Raw genomic sequence first — 20,107 nt, forward strand, 5'->3', positions numbered from 1 at the left:
TTCACGAATACTTGGATACTTTTGAGATGTTGCTTTTAATCGCGCCTGGACGATACGGCGAATAATGGCTGTTTGTTTAGCTTATATTGATAAGTTAATTTTATAAAACATGGCACATTTACATTTTTAGACTCCAGACGTGTAACTGTGCTGCGGGAACAGAAAATATACAGTGTATAAACAATATAGCTATAAACAAGACAGACTTGCAAACGTCCTTCTGCAGATAAAACTAATGTATATCGTAAATTTGTATAACTCCATCTAAATTACTTCTGATCGCCTCAAATATGCAATATATTTACCATTAGGCTTCAATATGAATGAATGTACTCATGCACATGCTTTGCTACACAATTTTAACAATTGCAAATGATGTAAATTGCTTGGGACCAGATGTTTGACTTTCAGTCAATTCCTCCTGCCACACACTGCACACATCCCCTAAAAACCCAATACCGTGATCCAAAACAGGGTCTGGCAACTCATCTGAGCTGCATAACGTCAACATGAACAATGTTCAATCTCGAAGTCTAAATCAGGGGATCTCCATCCTCTCCCCTTGTAGAGCCCCAATTCAGCAACTTCTATAACTCGCCACTTTCTAAGGACAAAAGAACAGTAATTTTAATAAGATCACTTTATTGGCCATATACAATTTCTTGTATTAGGAATTTGTCTTTTCACAGACCCCTGCTTGCTCATCATGAGACACACAGACAGGGAGAGAAGCTGGGGGTCAGAGCGCAGGGTCAGCCATTTATACGGCGCCCCTGGAGCAGTTGGAGTTAAGGGCCTTGCTCAGGGGTCCAACAGAGTAGGATTCCTCTGCCGGCCACGGGATACGAACTGGCAACCTTCCAGCCACAGCTGCAGGTCCTGAGTCACAGAGCCACCACACTGCGGTGATGATAATCCTTTGTGACCTCATACCAAACCCCATGAGCCTTCAAAGGCAGAGTTCTGATAATTGAACAGAAGTCTTGTTTATTTCTACTAATCTTTAGAAACAGATGATCTATAAGAGTGAGTGGATTGGGGCTTTCCTTGAGCTGGCTAAATAAAACCCCTTTTGCTTTAATTTAATTCACATACACATTTTTCCATGTTGTGGACAAATGTCATATTGATACTGCCACAAGAGTAACACAATTTGCATGGAACTGTTGCTCTTAATGACAAATTGCTCTAGCCTGTAAGTAAACAATTAAACCATATTTTGCAATACACACTTATGATAATGTGGCAGTTGTTAGACAGCTGAAATTGCAAAAACCCTGTCACTGAAACAGGACACATTACTAAGGAATGTTCTAAAACCCAGAGCTCAACACAGAAGTAACCCCACTCAAACAGCTGGATTACCTTGAGGATTATGAAAATTGTTAAATTAAAATGTCTTTCTAAACAAAGAGTTCAGTCAAAGGATTTGACTCTCCTCTGTAATTAGGACTATGAAACATTGTCCTAAGAGGTGTCTTCATCTTCCAGAAACGTTCTCAAAAGTATAATGTGTAGAAGGGTAATAAAAATGGGTACAGGGACTATGTGAGTGATTAATATAATCTATAAAGCAAAAGATGCAATTAATAACTCCTACGCAAATCATAATTATGTCCTGTTGCAGGGCAGATGCGATAATTGGTGGCTCTGGAAATTGGCACCCTCTCAAGCTTTTTGGAGTAAATATTGTAACCTGATGCTCCTCGACACTGTGTGAATTAGCTAGTTTCTCAATCCATTTTGCTTCTGACTAACAGAGGTGTCACCACACAGGTGCTTTCAAAATCTCGAGGGCTGAATGAAAAGAGCATGCAGTGAGGCACACTCTACCTCGAATTCATCAGTTATGGGAATTTCCTCTTTATCCCAGGATAACTTGGGACTGTTGACTGGAAAACAAGAAACCCAGCTGCTGCCCCCTTCATTCCTGTGATGTAGACACTATATATAAAGGGATGGTCAGTTGCTTTCAACTCATAAGCCAACTGGAAGACTGCAAAACTGCAGAAGAAGAGAAGAAAGAGTCCCAATGGCTTTTCTATCACAGAGAAAGGTATGGCAAGCTTTTGTTTCTTCGAACTTGTAAAGCCCTTGAATTATTTTTTCTCGGATTAACTGGAATTATTCCACATCAAGTGTCATAAACTCAGCCATTTAGGACATCATAGCCACACACATTTCAAAGACCTGATGGTGCTCTGCTTTTTGTATCGGACAGTAACCATCTCTAATCCCTCCATTTGCTTTAAATCTGGTGTCCAGACAGAAGGCAGGAGAGAAAGAACACCTGTGATTTATAAGGACAAGGACACCATTCAGACCCTCCTGTCTGTGCAGTATTTCAGTAGCTACTTGATCAAGGATCAAGGAATCTCATCCAGCCATTGTTGGAAAGAAGTTAGTGTATCAGCTTTAACAAGATGACTGGGGAGCTTGAGTCCTCCTCTTGCAAACATTTTTGTAAAGATGCCTCCTGTACTACAATTTAAAGTGCACATTTAAATGCATTTTCCCAAAGTCTGCATTTGTGTAAATCCTTGAATTGTCTTATTCATTACCTTTCTGGTCCAAGCAGAGAGAAGTGTAATTATTTAAGTCTGAACAGGACATTCTGTAGAGCCCAGGAAGGCAGCTCATTGCTCTTATCTGGATTGTCTCCACAGAAGCAGTATTATTCTTGTATCTTGTAAATGACGTTTGACTTGTGCATTATACATTTTCAGCATACCACCCCTTAATTTCATTTCCAAACTTTTAACTCTATATCTTCATCTGGATCAAGAGAAACGATGTCTTTATAAGTAACCTCTTTAATCTAACCTGCCTGCATGAAACACCTTGTGCTTGTCTACATTAAATGTCTTCTGTCAAGTGCTGGCCCGGGTCTTAATGAGGAACCCTGTTCTTAATCTAAAAGTAAATCTTTTTGAATTTCTTACACAGCTTCAATAAAGTTCACAAATCCTTCTGGTTTGATAACTATTCCAGAATTTATATCTTTGATATTTCTGATATAATTAGGAAGAGTGGTGATCCTATTCCAGAGCCTAAATTTGAGCTTTTACACCATATTCCTAACCTCTTCTTCCTGTCCACTAATCAGCTCTTAACCCAAGAGCATGGATTACCCTGAATGCCTAACATCTGCAATTACAGAGTTCCTTAAAATTTGAAGAGCTTCTGAAAATCTAAGTATACCTGTCGCTCCTTCTCTGTCCTGTCCCTAGTTTCCTGTCCTTTGCTGTCCTTCCGGTGTCTCTCTCTCTGTATATTTCCGGGTCACTCATTCACCTTTGCTCAGCATTGACCTTTGGATGTCCTAAGACCCGCCTAGCACCAGGTCGCCCCATGTCCGCTGCCTGAGGGCATTGGTTTCTATATGACCCCTGACCTGCTGAGCCCGGGCTAAACCCTTGTTCTGCCACTACGCTTAGGGTCTTTGTCCACTCTCCTTCCTCTCCACAGTTTGTTCCTTCCAACATCTGTGACAATACCAAGGGACTGGACAACAGTTTTGGACAGTGTTCCAGAGGGTTTGGGTACAATGATCTCTTTAAGATATACTTCAAGTAGCTCTTAAATTTCGTACAGCAGGGGTTCTGCATTCCTGGTTCTGCAGGACCTATGTGTCCGATGTTTTTTCATTTTGGCTCAGCTCTTGTTGAACTGATTATCTACTCATTATTGTCTTAAATAGACCAGTTTAAGAATTGCTTTTAGTTCTTCAGGTGCAGCCTCTTTCAACAGAGCTAGAAAACCCCCTGTCTCCAGGACTAGAGTGGAGTTCAGTATCTCTTCATATCATGTTTCTTCTCTTGAAGATTTCGGAAAAAACCTGGGTCTCCTTTACCACCCTCAGGTGCAGCTGTGGCTGGGAGTTGCTGTTTTGCTCCAAGTCTGTGGTCAGGACCGGGCAGAAGCACCCCCCTCCCATGCTGATGGTCCCAGTTTTTCAGTAGAGGAAGTGAAAGCCTGGATTGATCAAATCGCATTGATCCTTCCGGAGAACGCAAACTCCAGAAACCCCAGCAACTGGATATACATGTGAGTGCCTCAGTTTATACAGGTCAATTTCACTTGCTATTTAAGAACTGCCCAGTTAGTCCTTCAGCCCTTTTGGTTCAAGCAGAGTGGTCCATTGTAAATAGGGATGTCTAGATCCTCATTCATCAGCCTCATGAGACCAGTTATAAGACTTCAAGGTGGCATTTTAAAGCATTAATACGGGGATCCTCAGTCATGCAGTCATAGTTCTGGAGGTCCCCACACCTGCTGGTTTTCATTCCAGTCCAATTTAATTACCTAACTGAAGTGTTCATTTAATTAAATTGCTTGATTGGAACATTAGGAAGTGTTTCTTTTTTAAAAACGGATTTTGGGGTACTTACCTTCTAGTACTGGAGTCATGCACCCCTGAAACAGACCTACTTAAAAACCTACTAATATTGCTGCCAAGAACAGCTTTCATCCTGCAGATGTTGAGACCTGATGCATATAATGGAGGTTGTTTACAATAGCCTACATAGCCAGCAGCTACATCACCCTGCAATTAAAATCTGGCAGCCCACTGAAGCTCAGCAGTGTGAGCCTGGTCAGTACCTGGATGGGAGACTCCTGGGAAAGCTGAGGCTGCTGCTGGAAGAGGTGTGAGAGGGACTAGTAGGGGGGCGCTCACCCTGCAGTCTGTGTGGGTCCTAATGCTCCAGTATCAAGTTCAAGTTCAAGTTTATTGTCATCACACTCATATACATGGTATATGGTATAACGAAATGCTATTTAGCTAGCTCTCGGACATAAGAAGTACAAACAGAAAAAAACAACAACAATACAATTGTGTAGCAAAAGAAAGACAGGGACAACAGGCAGTGTGCAAATAACAGCAACAGACGATGTGCAAAAAAACAACAACAGGCAATGTGCAAAACAACAAAAAGGTAACAGGTTATGTGCAAAAATATGCATCAACAGAATGAAACAAAGGGATAGAAATGATGGGGAGGGAGCTTTTGACATGTATGGTAGAGGTAGATTTTCAATGTGTGTTTGGGTTTTTGGTAAGAAAGAAAGGAAGAAGGCACTGTGAGGTTCAGACCATAGGTGAGAAGTGAGATGAGAGTGAGAGAGGCTGGGAATTTAACAGTTTGATAGTGCGGGGGTAAAAACTGTCTCTGAGTCTGGTAGTCCGGGCCCGAGTGCTCCGGTACCGTTTTCCAGATGGTAGCAGATCATAAAGTCTGTATCTGGGGTGTGTGGGGTCTTTGATTATGCTTAGAGCTTTCCTCAAGCACCGTCTGTCATAAATGTCCTGGATAGATGGGAGGGTAACCCCAGTGATGGACTGGGCAGTTTTCACCACCCGCTGTAGGGCTTTGCGGTCAGCAGCACTGCAGTTGCCATACCACACTGTGACGCAGCCTGTCAGTGTGCTTTCTGTAGTGCATCTGTAAAAGGTAGTGAGGATCTAGGGACATATCTTAGCCTTCTTCAACCGTCTTAGGAAGTACAGGCGCTGTTGCGCTTTCTTGATCAGACAGGTGGCGTTGAGAGACCATGTGAGGTCCTCGGTGATATGGACACCAAGGAATTTAAAGTTACTGACCCTTTCCACTTCAGTCCTGTTGATGTGGATAGGGGCATGTCCGGTTTGCAGTTTCCTGAAATCAACGATCAGCTCCTTGGTTTTGCTGACGTTGAGGGTGAGGTTGTTGTCATCACACCATGTTGTAAGGAGATTGACCTCCTCCCTGTAGGCCCTCTCATCATTGTCTGTGATCAGACCTACAACTGTGGTGTCATCGGCAAACTTGATGATGGAGTTGGTGTTGTGTTTGGCCTTACAGTCGTGGGTATAGAGGGAGTAGAGCAATGGACTAAGCACACACCCCTGGGGGACCCCAGTGTTCAGAGTTACTGTGCCGGAGGTGTGGTTTCCAAGCCTGACAGCCTGAGGTCTGCCTGTCAGAAAGTCCCGAATCCAGTTGCAGAGGGTGGTGTTGAGACCCAGTGCACTGAGTTTCTTGACTAGTTTCTCTGGGATGATAGTGTTAAAAGCTGAGCTGAAGTCGATGAATATTAGTCTTGTGTATGTGTTCTTTTTGTCCAGATGGGATAGGGCCGTGTGTGTGGCAATGGAGATTGCGTCATCTGTGGATCTGTTGGACCAGTAGGCAAACTGGTACGGGTCCACTGTGTTTGGGATGGTGTCCTTAATGTGCTTCATGACCAGCCTCTCGAAGCACTTCATGATGACAGGTGTTAGTGCCACTGGTCGGTAGTCAATAAGACATGTCACTGTGGTTTTCTTTGGTATTGGGATGATGGTGGTTGTCTTGAAGCAGGTGGGGACTACGGCTTGGGCCAGAGACATGTTGAAAATGTCTGTGAATACACCCGCCAGTTGATGGGCGCAGGCTCTGAGGACGCGACTGGGTATGCCGTCGGGTCCTGCAGCCTTGCGTGTGTTCACTTTTAGCAGAGATCTCCTCACCTCGTCTGCAGACAGTGAGAGCAGCTGGTCAGCTGCGGAGGGTGCAGTTCTGATGACTGGTTCTGTGTTGTTGGCTTCAAACCGAGCATAGAAGGTGACAGGCACCGTCCTTTGGATGAGACATAAAACCGAGGTCCTGGCTCTCTGTGGTCACTAAAACATCCCAGGGCATCTCTCGAAAAGAGTAGGAAACCCTGGTGACCTGGCTAAATTTCCCCCTGGCCTTTACCAGTCATGGCCTCCTAATAATCCCCATCTCTGAACTGGCTTCATCACTCTGCTCTCCTCCCCACTGAGAGCTGGTGTGTGGGGAGCGGAGTGGCGCATCATCCAGGTGGGGCTGCACACTGGTGGTGGTGGAGGGGATCCCCATGACCTGTAAAGAGCTTTGAGAGGAGTGTCCGGTAAAGCCCTATATAAGTGTAAGCAATTATTATTATTATTATTATTATTATTATTATTATTATTATTACAACAGATAAGTGCAAATCAGGACTTTCTGTAGGTGTACTGTAACATGGTCTTCAAGGTAGGAATATTGGATTCTTGTTTGCACAATCCTTGACTATACATGACCTACTGTGTCTAAAGCCACATGCCTGTTCGGTTTCTAGCGACGACAAGAATCCCATCAGGTCTCCGTTTCTGATCAAGAGGGCGGAGTGTCAAGACAGCCAGTGCACCGCCAGCGGAGGGCATGACCCCTCGATGACCTCTGCAGAGGTGAAACTGAGGATCCCTGTCATCTTCTCCACAGGGGGCGCCCGGATTTCTCTGACACTGGAGAGTGTCACAGTGGCCTGTATCTGTTTGAGAGCGAACCACGCTTAATAAGCCTCCTCAGTTTCCCACTAGACAAACTTTTTTTGTGTGTGATTTGATCAATAACGCTGAAAATGTTTAGATCATATATGTACAACTGAAATCTGCAGACTGGATGTACGCCCCGTTGGGTATGAAAGACTGAGAATATTCTCTTTTTAATATAATAAAGTGTATTTATTTTGGAAGTTGATGTTTTGGAAAGATTTCACAAAGACTATAACCTGATGTTGGGTGCCACAATTTCTTACTTCTACAACAGTGACAAAAAACATTAAATCTTTGACACAAGGTTCCTACAGGGCCATCGCGCCATTATCAACATGGAGAGTGGTAGTAACCCTAATAGAAATATTTTTTTAATCGCTAAGGAATTAATTTCTATAGATACACGTCTTTCACCATCTCCGTCAACCACTAGACACCTGGAACAACCGTTGGCTAATTAGCTAACCTGAGCCTGGTCAGTACCTGGATGGGAGACTTCCTGGGAAAAACTAAGGTTGCTGCTGGAAGAGGTGTTAGTGGGGCCAGCAGGGGGCGCTCACCCTGCGGTCTGTGTGGGTCCTAATGCCCCAGTATAGTGACGGGGACACTGTACTGTAAACAGGCGCCGTCCTTCGGATGAGATGTAAAACCGAGGTCCTGACTCTCTGTGGTCATTAAAAATCCCAGGGCGTTTCTCGAAAAGAGTAGGGGTGTAACCCCGGCGTCCTGGCCAAATTTCCCATTGGCCCTTACCAATCATGGCCTCCTAATAATCCCCATCTATGAATTGGCTTCATCACTCTGCTCTCCTCCCCACTGAGAGCTGGTGTGTGGTGAGCGTTCTGGCGCACTATGGCTGCTGTCGCATCATCCAGGTGGGGCTGCACACTGGTGGTGGTGGAGGGGATCCCCATTACCTGTAAAGAGCTTTGAGTGGGGTGTCCAGAAAAGCGCTATATAAGTGTAAGCAATTATTATAATTATTATTATTATTAAGAAATCGTGATCAACAGAGCCACGATATTTCTTTTCGGTAAAAAAAAACAGCAACACGCTTTAGTGTCGGAAAAGAGTAAAAGGTCGAATGTGCATTGCATGCTTCTCACCGCTAGATGGCTCTACAGACTTTGAAATAGCTCGCCCCGCCCGGCACACCGCCGTCCTGTAGCATCCAAATTGATTCATTCGTTTTTTCCTGCTCACTTCTGGGTGTCTGTTTTTTTTTTATTTACCCCTGGAATCTATTCTGAATGTTAGGAGAGTCTGCTCTTGTTCAGACCCTTGTCGCTCTGACCGGCTGCAGTAAATGTTCTATATAAAAAAATATTTTCTTCGTCTGAAGTTTCATCTGTTGCAGCCGGGGAACGCTGCCTCTTCTGAATGAACGTTGCTTGTCCTAAAATGAGGAGACAAGAATGTTTGACCATCAAAACGTTGAAACCCGAAATACGTATTCAGGGCGTTAGTGTTGGCTGGTGGTATTTTATGATTAAATATTACCTTGAAATGATTGTTTTTAATTATGAACTTGTTTTCGACATGATAACCATGAGATGGCCATACAGAATGTAACTCTTAGAATAAAGAATCCAAATTATTCGCAGGCGTTTACATTCCATCAATTTAATATAATCATATAGAATCTATCACTGTTAAACGATGCAAATGTTGCAAAACACACGCACAAGCTCTTAAACTATAAAAACCAACAATGCCTTTATTGTTAAAGAGCAGTGATACAAAAATAGATATTGTACGTTTTACTTGCGTTATGGAGAAAAAATGAGCTAATGAATTAGTGGATCACATAGTGTACGCACTCTTATCTACGCAGTTAAAATAACAATATGTCAAAATAGAATAAAAGATGTTCTAATAAGTGTGTGAGTGCGAGCTGGCTCCATTTCAACCGACGGCGTAAAGACAAAACGGGCCTTACATACTGTCTATAAACTGCCGCAAATTAACGTCTAAACTAATATCACTGGGTTATTCGCTTTTTGCAAATAAAGGTGTCCGCTGATCAGACGATTTGAACAGATGATCAGCACTGCTGACGTCTTACGAGGTGTCGGTGTGAAATAGGAAGATGTCAGAAATAGCGGAGAGCAGAGCCGAGTTCATAATGTTTGAATCCGTAAAACCGAATCAAGAAATAAACTACAGTCGAAATGCAAGATATTTACTTTGTACTTTGTTTCACATAACACTACTCTAGACGCGTTCTAATAACGCTTAGTGACAACTGAGCGCCTCCGTTTATTTACTCAGAAAAAAAACAGTGTTCAGCTTAAGCCTAGATGTGTTTTAATTCAGGGATCAGAAGACTAATCAGTCCTGTATGAAGGTGTGTGGCTCGTCTGGTGCCGTTCGGCAAACACAGAAGTATCCCGTGATTTTGCTCACAAGAACGCCCTATTGTAGGAAGCGCCTTACACGTTTAATTAATCCGCACCCCTCCCCCGCGACTGCGGGTGTGCGTGGGGAGTCACCAGCTTGTCCAGATGGTCCCAGAATGACCCCACAAACCGGCAGGTGACGGGGACCCAGATGCCCTGTTTTGCCTTCATAATCAATTCAGCTCAGTACCCTTTTCACGCTACCTCATTCAATCCGTTTGTTTGCGTGCGGCTGTTTATGTAACGCCCCGTTTGATAGATACAGGTCATTAGGAAATGTTCTAGTAACTTCTTGTGTCTTTTTTTGAAACATAATAATCCTGGGAGGAAGAGATGATGTTTGGCCAATAAATCGTGTACACGCCCTGCTCTTATTAAAAAACACACACAGAACCCTTGCCACCCGTTGCTGTATAACTTGTATCAGAAATTCGTCCTGATTTGTAGTGTATATTAGATTAATTTTAGAATTTGTCACCCCCATCTTTAACATAGAAACGCTCAAGTTTTAGTCCGTCTCTATATCTGTTTAATTACCTTAACGTTTATTTACATATCTGTGTTTTTGGATTAAGCGCTGCTAAATCTGAGCGTGGCTTTTGCCATAGTTCTTCAAAGTATACTTTCACTGTGGGGGTGTTTTCAGAAAATATCTGTGAGGTGTAGTCCTTCCTCTTCGGTTGTGTGATCAAGTCTATCACGGGTGTTCGTGAAATTGTGAACAGTCAACTTCACACCGTTTTCCTGATCTAATCCAAGCAGGCGTTTCCTTAGTCTGTCTCTGTGATGGAAATGATATTGATTTTCGTCTTGACCTGCAACGATATTAGGAAAGAGCGAAAAAAGACCAAAAATAAACCAAGAAAACAAAAACGAGACGAGAGCGTTTGTTGGGTTTTTTTGGGGGGGTTACCTGTATCTGGTCAGGTCTCTCCAGTGGTTCATCACCTACTCAGCATTTTCATTTTTTTAAATAACCTCTTCCCGAAGAGCACGGGTTAGTCTTAAAGGGGCCTTTAAGGGGGAAAAGGGGCGAAAAAAAAGAGACGAAAGTGCGATTTTTAAACAAAAACTAAACAAAAAATATTTTTAGGGACTCCGGTAAGCACGTTCTCTTAAAAATCTGAAAACCCGGCTCTCGCATTAACCTTGTATCCGCTTTCTTTATTTAAAAAAAAGTAATGCGCACTATAAGCTTGGCCTCTAACATTACAGAGGCATGTTTCATGACAGGAAATGTTTTCCATGTTGCCTTAATTTAGCCCTGATACGTCCCAAATGCCCCTGAACGACTGTGACTAACCTGTCTATCTTTACCATCACACCCTTCCTCACACACACATCTCTCTCGTTCCGCTAAAGCACGTGTGGTCCGGTCCAGGCGACTCACAGCCTAGCCATGCTCTGAGTCACTGCCCCGAGAGCGGAACCGACATGCCAGCTCACCGTATGTGATGCCTGTGTTCATGTACATATGTTTCTGTTGGAGGGGGGGGTAAGTTGTGAGTCAGAAAACCATGACCCACAAAAATACCTTAAACATCCATGGCGCCTCAGTGCAAGAGGTGCCCGCTCTAAAAAAAAGTCCATGAATCATCCCTCTGATGTCCGATCGCTCTAAAGCGCGCGGTGCTGCAGGCATCAAGAGCATTTTGTTTGGAGAATCCACAGGGCAGAGGTCATGACGGAAATACTGCCTGCAAAACAAATGCCGAGATGCCCTGACCTCCCAGTTCAGGGTTCTCGCAGTGCGGGAAGCTCGGAACCACTCGGTCTTTCGGTGAGCTGTGAACGGATCAATCCAGATCAGCAAAAAAATGTCATATTTAGAAAAAAAAAATCACGGTACTTCGGTCATCACAGACGCTGTGGTGATGGATCCTATGAGTGGACTGTCCCGAACACGTCTTTACGCATTACCCTTGACCAGTCATAAAATCATTTGTTAGCAATATCAGAACGCTGTTGGGAAAAGAAACGCGTGGCCATATGCCCGTTCAAAGGTCAGACTTCACCAGTTGGTTCCACAAGAACCGTTTTTCCGTACCAACTAGTTTACCTAATAGAGAAGCAGTGGGGTGGAATGCAACTCAGATTTCTACTGCTAAGTGTCCCGTCTTATCAATGGCTCGTCATGCCCTTGTTGTAAATTAGACTCGCTTTTTACGTATTCCACGAAATGAAAAGGGGTTTTAAAATGAAGACGACTGCTTCTGAGATACACCTGGCGAGACGGGATATTGTCAGGAGTGGCGGTTGCACTGTGGGAATGCAGAGAGACTGGAAACAGCTGGCAGGTTTTGTTTTATCAGCGCCTGCGATGAGCGCTGCTGTTTCGCCGGCAGAATTCCTGCATTATCACACGCACCCAGACAGCCCAGCATGCTAAAACGACACGTTGGTCTTTCTCAAAGACTGGCCCATGTCCTTTGAGGTGTTCGAGAGATAGCTGGCCCACCTACACAGGCAATGCACTCGCAGATGCAGTAGGTCTCCAACACCCCTTGCATGCCTCCACCTGGACTGTACTTACCTGTACAGTACCACATCCAGGTGGGGCTGCACACTGGTGGTGGTGGACGGGATCCCCATTACCTGTAAAGCGCTTTGAGTGGAGTGTCCAGAAAAGCACTATCGAAGTGAGAGCAATTAGTATATTACTCATTACTTGCCCACATTTTTAAAGCTGTAGTGTATTTGAAAACACTATTTTGGTCCTATAGGCATCCCGGAGCTGGTTAGTGACCCAGACTGTAATGGCTGTGTGAATTAAAACTGTTTCAATGGCAAACCCACTGCTGGCAGTGCCTACACATAGCCTACACCCACATTAACCTTTGCAAACTAAGAGTTTTTTGTTTCAAGTGGTTCTCGGTTTTTAAGCTTCAGAGAACTAACAATATTTTTTTTTTAGTTAAGCTTCATAAACAACATTAATTAAAAAAAACAGTTTTCCAAATAAACCTCCATGAGCAGCTGGTTCCGGGGGGTGGTCTAAATTCTGCTGCTCTTTCAGCACAGGCTCCCAGAGGCCTAGTGGGTGTTTTTGGGGAGCATGTGAAATGCGCATCTTGCCAAGAAAGGTGCCACAACACTTGGTCTTCATGAACTGTGTATTAACAAATAATGAACTCGGGGTGAACTCTTGATGCTCTTATTTATGGCTGGAGTAATGTTCCTCAACTGGATTGGACCAAAATGCATAGACATTATGGGAGCAAAGGATCATGGGAGCCAGGGATTATGGGATGCCGGGCCCCTGATGGGTGCTGATGGTATCTGGTTTTCCAGCAGTCTGGGGCAGGTTCAATGTAGCCCGTGAGGCTGAAGGAGGGAGGAAGCATTGAGCTGTAAAGATGCCCACAGACATGACCATGTCCTTCATGCTGGTCACACTTCCATGCTGTCCACTGGGACAACTTCAAGAAACACGCTTCGATTACAGGAAAACCTACACTACTTACAGTCACGGGTAGACCATGTGTACGCTGTGTGACGTGAGAATTCATATATTGGATAGTCCCGTTAGTAAGGGGTTTAAGAAGAAAATTGGTTCCATTTTGCTTTGTCTGTGCATATTAGCCCAGCAGAGGAGAGGGATCTCATCCAGTGAAAGACTTTTCCAATGTTCTGAGCCCTGTCTTTCCCCACGATGCCAATTGGCTCTGACCCCATTCGAGGGAAGCACTGTAGATTTCTGAAAACGGATAGTTGACAGCTAGATAAATAACTACTGTAAGCAGATAGGAACAGGCCAGCTGGAATTGTTCAGTGTGGAAATATTATTATTATTATTATTATTATTATTATTATTATTATTATTATTAATTGCTTACACTTATATAGCGCTTTTCTGGACACTCCACTCAAAGCGCTTTACAGGTAGTGGGGACTCCCCTCCACCACCACCAGTGTGCAGCCCCACCTGGATGATGCGATGGCAGCCATAGTGCGCCAGAACGCTCACCACACATCAGCTCTCAGGGGGGAGGAGAGCAGAGCAATGAAATCACCTGTACTTGTTCCTTCATGGCTCACAGTTTAAGACAGCTGCCCACTGAAATATATGTAGTTATGTAGATAGTGTGCTTTTTTTGTTTTTAATGTACTTTTACACAAAATATTATGATAATGCAGTTATCCAGTGCAGACTAAATAAATTGGATACATTTAATTAAATCTGAAATAAGACTATGCAGTGTACAAGTCGGAAGATGAGCCTTTGTTTAAAATATTCTTGCATTTGAAGGAAGGCAACATTACACTGAGCATGCACTGTATTATTAATTATGCATCTTTATGCTTTCAATATCTAAAAGCACTTTGTTGAGGCTCTCAGTTAATTCCGTGAACCTCAACTCTATACCCAGGCTTGCAGAGGTACTTATTGTGCATAGTTCACAATATGCTGGCTTTGAGCTGATGTGTTAAATAGCTGTCTTGTCTAGCGTAAAAGATGCTGAGTCAGAGTTATCTAAAATCACCATGCAAAAAGAACACAGAATATACATGAGAAACAATGAGAACCAGAAGTGCTGAGTCACTGTTTTCAGTCAAGTCACCTATGGTGGAAAAAAAGCTAAATCACAGTGAGATTATACTGTGTACTGTACTCACTCCCACAACCCCTCCACAAAAAGAAAAAACATCTCTGGTCTAATTTGGAGTTTGTCTGCATCACGTGGAACTGTCTGAAACTCCTTAATGTTTCTTTTTAAAAATTTACAACAATGAAGCCTGTTTGTAACATACCCTACCACTATTTAAATAGAAACTGCAGTATATTAGCTCGGATTGTGGTGTTTCATAAAGGGATGCCACAGGCACAGGGCTGGGATCTGCACATGTTTGTTCTGTCCTTGTCCACCAGCTTGTGGATCCCGAAGGGATGTGTTTGGAGCAAAGACACAAGACAGCCCAACGCCAGCCCCACCCTCGGCTCCTGGGCAAAATTCCACAAGGAATTGTGACTAGTATTGGTGGAAAAGGTGAACAGACACACAAAGCCTCAAGGCTCCGTTGATGGGCCGAAAATGATGCTGCTCTGGGCCCACAGGGTGTGCTCTACCCCCTTCCCTTCCAGAGACACCAAACACCAGCTGCTTGAGGAGGTAAGGACATTAAGACCATAAGAACAGTTATAAGAGAGAGGAGGCCATTAGGCAAATCTGACCCATTTGGTAGCTTGCGTGAAAGAAACCAGAGTTTCAGTTATGTCAATATGGCTGGGTAGCCTGTTCCACACCCCTACAACTCTTTGTGTAATGAAGTCCCCACCCTTATTCTTGATTTTAAATGCACTCTGATGCGGCTTCCACTTGTTCCTGCCCTTTGATTCACGCTCCACAGCTACGTTCAGAAGAAATCTGGTGGGTTGACTTTGTCGATGCCCGTAAAAGGTTTATGGCCTGCCTACCACAAGGGTGACTTCCAAAATATGAGAACACCTGGCACCTTTAACATCACTTGAAAGATCATTCAATTCTGATGAGAAGATGTCAAGTATCAGTACTTTTCCCATCGCTTACTCAAGTCTTCAGAAAGCCAGGGATACATGGAGTCTCCATTTGCCTCAATTTGCTCCAAAGGCACAAACAATCTCCACAGGATACAACCACTGAGAAACATGGTAATGCTGGTCAATAACCCACTCAAAGGCAGCCAAAAGGACCGACAGGCACCCACAAGGACAGACAAAGTTGCAAAAGCAATCTGAATGGGTCCGGTTGCAGTATATTCCCACAACCAGTGACATGTGCAATCAGACATTTTTGAAGTCCTCTCCTCTCTTCAGTGAAGTGTTTTTTTTGGGGTGGGGGAAGGACCTCCAGCCCTGTTCTCTTCCCCTCCTTTATCTTCCATGAGTCCAGTCTCTTTAGCATTCCTTTCAGTCCCCCCAACCTGGCATTCCAGAACTGTTTGAATAAGGTCAGCCTGCCATGGAAATGCAATTGCCTCCGGCCAATTGCCCTTTGACACACAGTGTATTAGGTATGTGGACAGCAAAGCAAAGAAAAAAACCCAGGAATGCCTCTGAAGTCGAATTTGTATACACACACAGTTTGAGAAAGAGATAGAGGGAGGAGGGAGAGAGAGGATGAGAGAAAAGTTTAAACAACCAATCTTTGTGCATGCCGGTTTTCATGAGAAAAAACCCCAGTTGTAGTAAAGAGAGCAACCCCCCTCCCTCCCCCACCCAAGTAGACAGCGACTGGCCAACCTCTCTGCACAACCTCCCTCGCCAGATCAGACCTGCAGAGACCCACCGAAAGCTGGACTGTTAATGAGTACCAGGGCGCAACTCTCTTAACGCTCCATCACAGAAGAATGGGGAGACTTCATACTGTATCTCCACTGGTTTCCTGCTGCCCTGTGCCAGGCAGTGAGTGAGCCCTCACACCTTTCTCACCTGCGGCTGTACCAAAAGCCTGCAGCACCCACGCAAGGGAAAGAAGGAGAGAACTGTGCCAAGCTTTCAAAATGAAAGGTTTAACATTTTTGCAATAATTCACTTTGTTTTTATCCCCCGGTTAAAATGGGATAACACAACATAGCACAACTGATTGATTTCTATGCCCAGTTCACATAGAACAGCTGCTTACCTACACACATCACATTGTTGGCCAAATATGTTTTTAACCTTAACATACATCTCGCACTTAGGCAGTACTTAAGATCTTCAATTCGTCAATAGCACAGCTCTCTTTTTTTAAAACCTCGACTTGACAGTGGGTTGATACTACATTTACAAGGGCATCTTTCTGTTAAAGGGAACTTTTTCCGTTAAGCCGCCACATTCTTAAAACTACTGTTGGTTTTAGTGTTTTGACATCTGTATGCAAGTGAAGAAGACGTGTAATTAAGAAAACTCTTTAATCACTCCCCCCCCCATTTCCGAAGCCGAAAACAGACACGGGGTCGTCGTTTCCGGATACTGCGGGTTCGGTTTCGCCCTTCGCACGAACCCAAATCTCACTGCGTTTTCCGATTCTGTTTTCTAAATGAGCAATCTAAAAAAACTGCAAACGCAAACACGCAGCGTGATGCACACGTGGAGAGGTCAGTAAATCGGTTGGTACTAAGTAGCTTAAATTGTGGATGAAAACGTCAGATAAAAAAAAAATGCAAACATGAAGTACAGCAGCAAACAAGTACCTGCACCTCCAAGTCCCCCTGCTCCTATTTATTTTGTATCGTTATGAACGCGACATTCATCTGAATAGCTATTCCATTAGCCAGGTAGGACAGTTTCTCCCTGGAAATTATCTGCTAAAAAGATGACTTGTTAAAGTCGAATTACTTCCAGATCGAGCTGCTGAGCTAGTCTGCTATGAGCCCTAGCCTATAGACGAAACTCCCAGAGCAGCCGCCGTGGACTGAAATTAACGTTGGTCGAGGAATAAAGCCACGAAATTATAGACACAACCTGCTTTGAAATAATGTCACGCGGGGGCTCCCAATCTTAGTGCTGGGAACCCCCACACCTGCTGGTTTCATTGCAGCTGAGCTCTTGACTTCAGTCCTTAACTGAACCCACAAGCTGCTTGGTTATTTATTGGGTATTTATTCTATCCAGAAGTTGGAGATTTTTTTTTCTCGGAAATGCAATGGATGAAAAGACGACCTCCTCCGTGTTTATAGAGTGCTGAAGATTAAAGTGTTCAAACCAAGCCTGTTATTACGTCTAAAAATGGTTGAGTTATTTAATTGAGTGCTCAGGTGTGTGGGGTACCGGGATTGTAATTGGGGACCCCTATTGGGGTAACCAAGCAGTAGCCTAACACAGACAGACCCCGCTCGACGTATGTTCTGCGGTCCATTCCTTTATTAAAATTTAAAGCGACAGGTTTTAATGCCGCTGGAAATGAATATCGGACCGCTTGTGTATTCGATATTTTCTGTTGTTAGCAAACACAAAACGTAGCTCGCTTAGATTTTCTTCATTGTTTTCAAAAGCGTTTTCAGTCCAGTACAGAAAAACCAGGTCTCTTGATATAATGTGAATGGTACCATTGGTTTTATAATGATGATTGATGATGTTATAAAAGGCTGTTCTGCTGTGGTGTCTTTTTAGAATAAGTCGAAAGTAAAAGGTTTTTTTTTCTTACATTGTCAGACTGAGCGAATAGTCAACATCCTGCTTCCAGAACTATATCACTAGCTGATTTCTTATCACTATCTCTGTACGGTATATAATGTGCACATCAAGTTACATTTTAGTTGATTAGGCATTGATTTTAATATCATCAATGTAAGAGATTGTGGTGTGTGTTAAGACAGAATTTAATTTTCAGATATTCAGCTGATCCAGCTCAATCACCTGATTACACAGAAGCAATGTCACTTACATAGAGCGCATGTGTATACGTGTTAACGCACAGAATCTGTGTTTTGTTTTAGAAGTTGTCTGTTATTTTAAAGCATTTAGCAACACGCACACGTGAGCAAGAAAACCCGAAAAGTGATTGCAATTATATCTTTCAGTTTGTCGACAGGTTACTTTGCGACAAGAGAAATCCTTTAATGTTTTCGAAACTCTGTTTTCATATTTTCTTCAGTTCCTGTATGCTTAGTAAACGTAGATTGGCTGAATCGATCAGATGTAAATTTTGGCCAGAGTATCGCCATTAGTTTATGTGTCTCGTACCTATTTTATTCGTAATATATAAAAATCAACTCTTTTAACGATCACGTGCTTAGCCCGTCGCCTATTTTTGCTCGAAGTAATCATAAGGTTTCTAAAACATTAATATAACCAATAATACATCTTTAGCCATGCCTTTAAGTGTTTTTCGATTTCAAATATTTTTTTGTAAATCGCACTATCAATCACATATATTCAGGACGTTTATCGTTTTTTCTACAAATAAATTAATATTTATTTTAAGTCTGGAAGAGTGAGGAGGGTCTGAGTTGTGGCTGGAAGATTAATGAATTACTGGATTGTTTCAAGATATGTACTGCAGAATAAAAAGCACACGTATAGAGTAATAAAAACACGTGTTAATTATTTTTTATTTTTACATGTTTAAATCTAGAACCCATCGCTGCAAGAATACCGCCTGCGATCTGGGAAACATGTAATTCGCACAAAGCAAACACACACACACACACAATCAAAGCACAAAACAAAACACACAAGTGTGGTTTTCCCTAAGAGAAAAAGCTGAAATCATTAAAAAACACTGTGGTGGACGGACGCTGCGTGCAGTAAGACACGCCTACAAACGGTGGCAAACCACGTCCCCACCCCCATCCTACGTAACTGGAGCCCAGAACCCTACTCCTGACTGTGATGTTGTCATTTTGAAAGCATGCGAGCTGAAGTTTGCGCTTCTTCTTGTATCCGTGCACATGGTTTCTATCCGTTCTTGGGAAACGATAATATGGCATAGGAAGGTCATTAATAATTAACCGCGACGATAATCCAAGTGTCCGTGTCAGTTTACAGAATGCCCAGAAATGCCCGTATAAGAAGCAGTACACAGCGAGAGAGGGGAAGACTAGGTTGAGACAGAGGAAATGAAGCAGGAAATAAACTGTAACCTTGCTGCGACCTCTAACGTTGTGCGTTATGCGTGTAAACTTTAACTTAATTTACTCTCTTCTTTGCTTATTCTTGTTAACTTCAACTTTATGTACTCTCGTCTTTGCTTATTCCTTTATTTCGGGAGGAACGTCAATAAAGAACTCGCATCTCTCCTGCAGGATATATACTAGCGCAATGTGAGTTAAATACCTGCTGAAGAGTACAGCGGTATTCCCAGGCAGTTTATAATAACTGCTTATCAAAAGTTAATGCGCATTTAATCTAATCGCAAGTTTTTCCCGTGTGAAAAATCCTGCATTACAAGATAATAATAGCAACACCATCCAGAAATTGTAAGAAAGCATTTGACATAAATCGCAATTCATTTTCTTTTTCAGGTGGCGTATAAATGAATGTTACCTCTGCTGTGAACGCTATGCTAAACATACTTTCAAACTACCTTAAAAATTACTCGGCAAATTAAAAAAATATATATCTCAAAATAAGTTGAAAACGGAACTCCTCCCATGTATCAGTATAATTCCCGTAATTGTAAAGCTATTTCTTTGCTGCACCTAATGTGTTGCAATCTCAAATTGTTTTTTGTGACTCAGTTGGACTTGCATCTCATACAAAAATGTTCTTCCCCTGTGTCATCTTGGGAAGGTAAGTGGACAACTGTTTTACCAGTGTGTACATTCACCGGTAACCCCAGCGTCCCGGCCAAATTTCCCATTGGCCCCTATCAATCATGGCCTTCTAATAATCCCCATCTATGAATTGGCTTCATCACTCTGCTCTCCTCCCCACTGAGAGCTGGTGTGTGGGGAGCGTTCTGGCGCACTATGGCTGCCATCACATCATCCAGGTGGGGCTGCA

Source organism: Lepisosteus oculatus, chromosome 22 (assembly GCF_040954835.1).
Source record: "Lepisosteus oculatus isolate fLepOcu1 chromosome 22, fLepOcu1.hap2, whole genome shotgun sequence".
Taxonomy (NCBI): domain Eukaryota; kingdom Metazoa; phylum Chordata; class Actinopteri; order Semionotiformes; family Lepisosteidae; genus Lepisosteus; species Lepisosteus oculatus.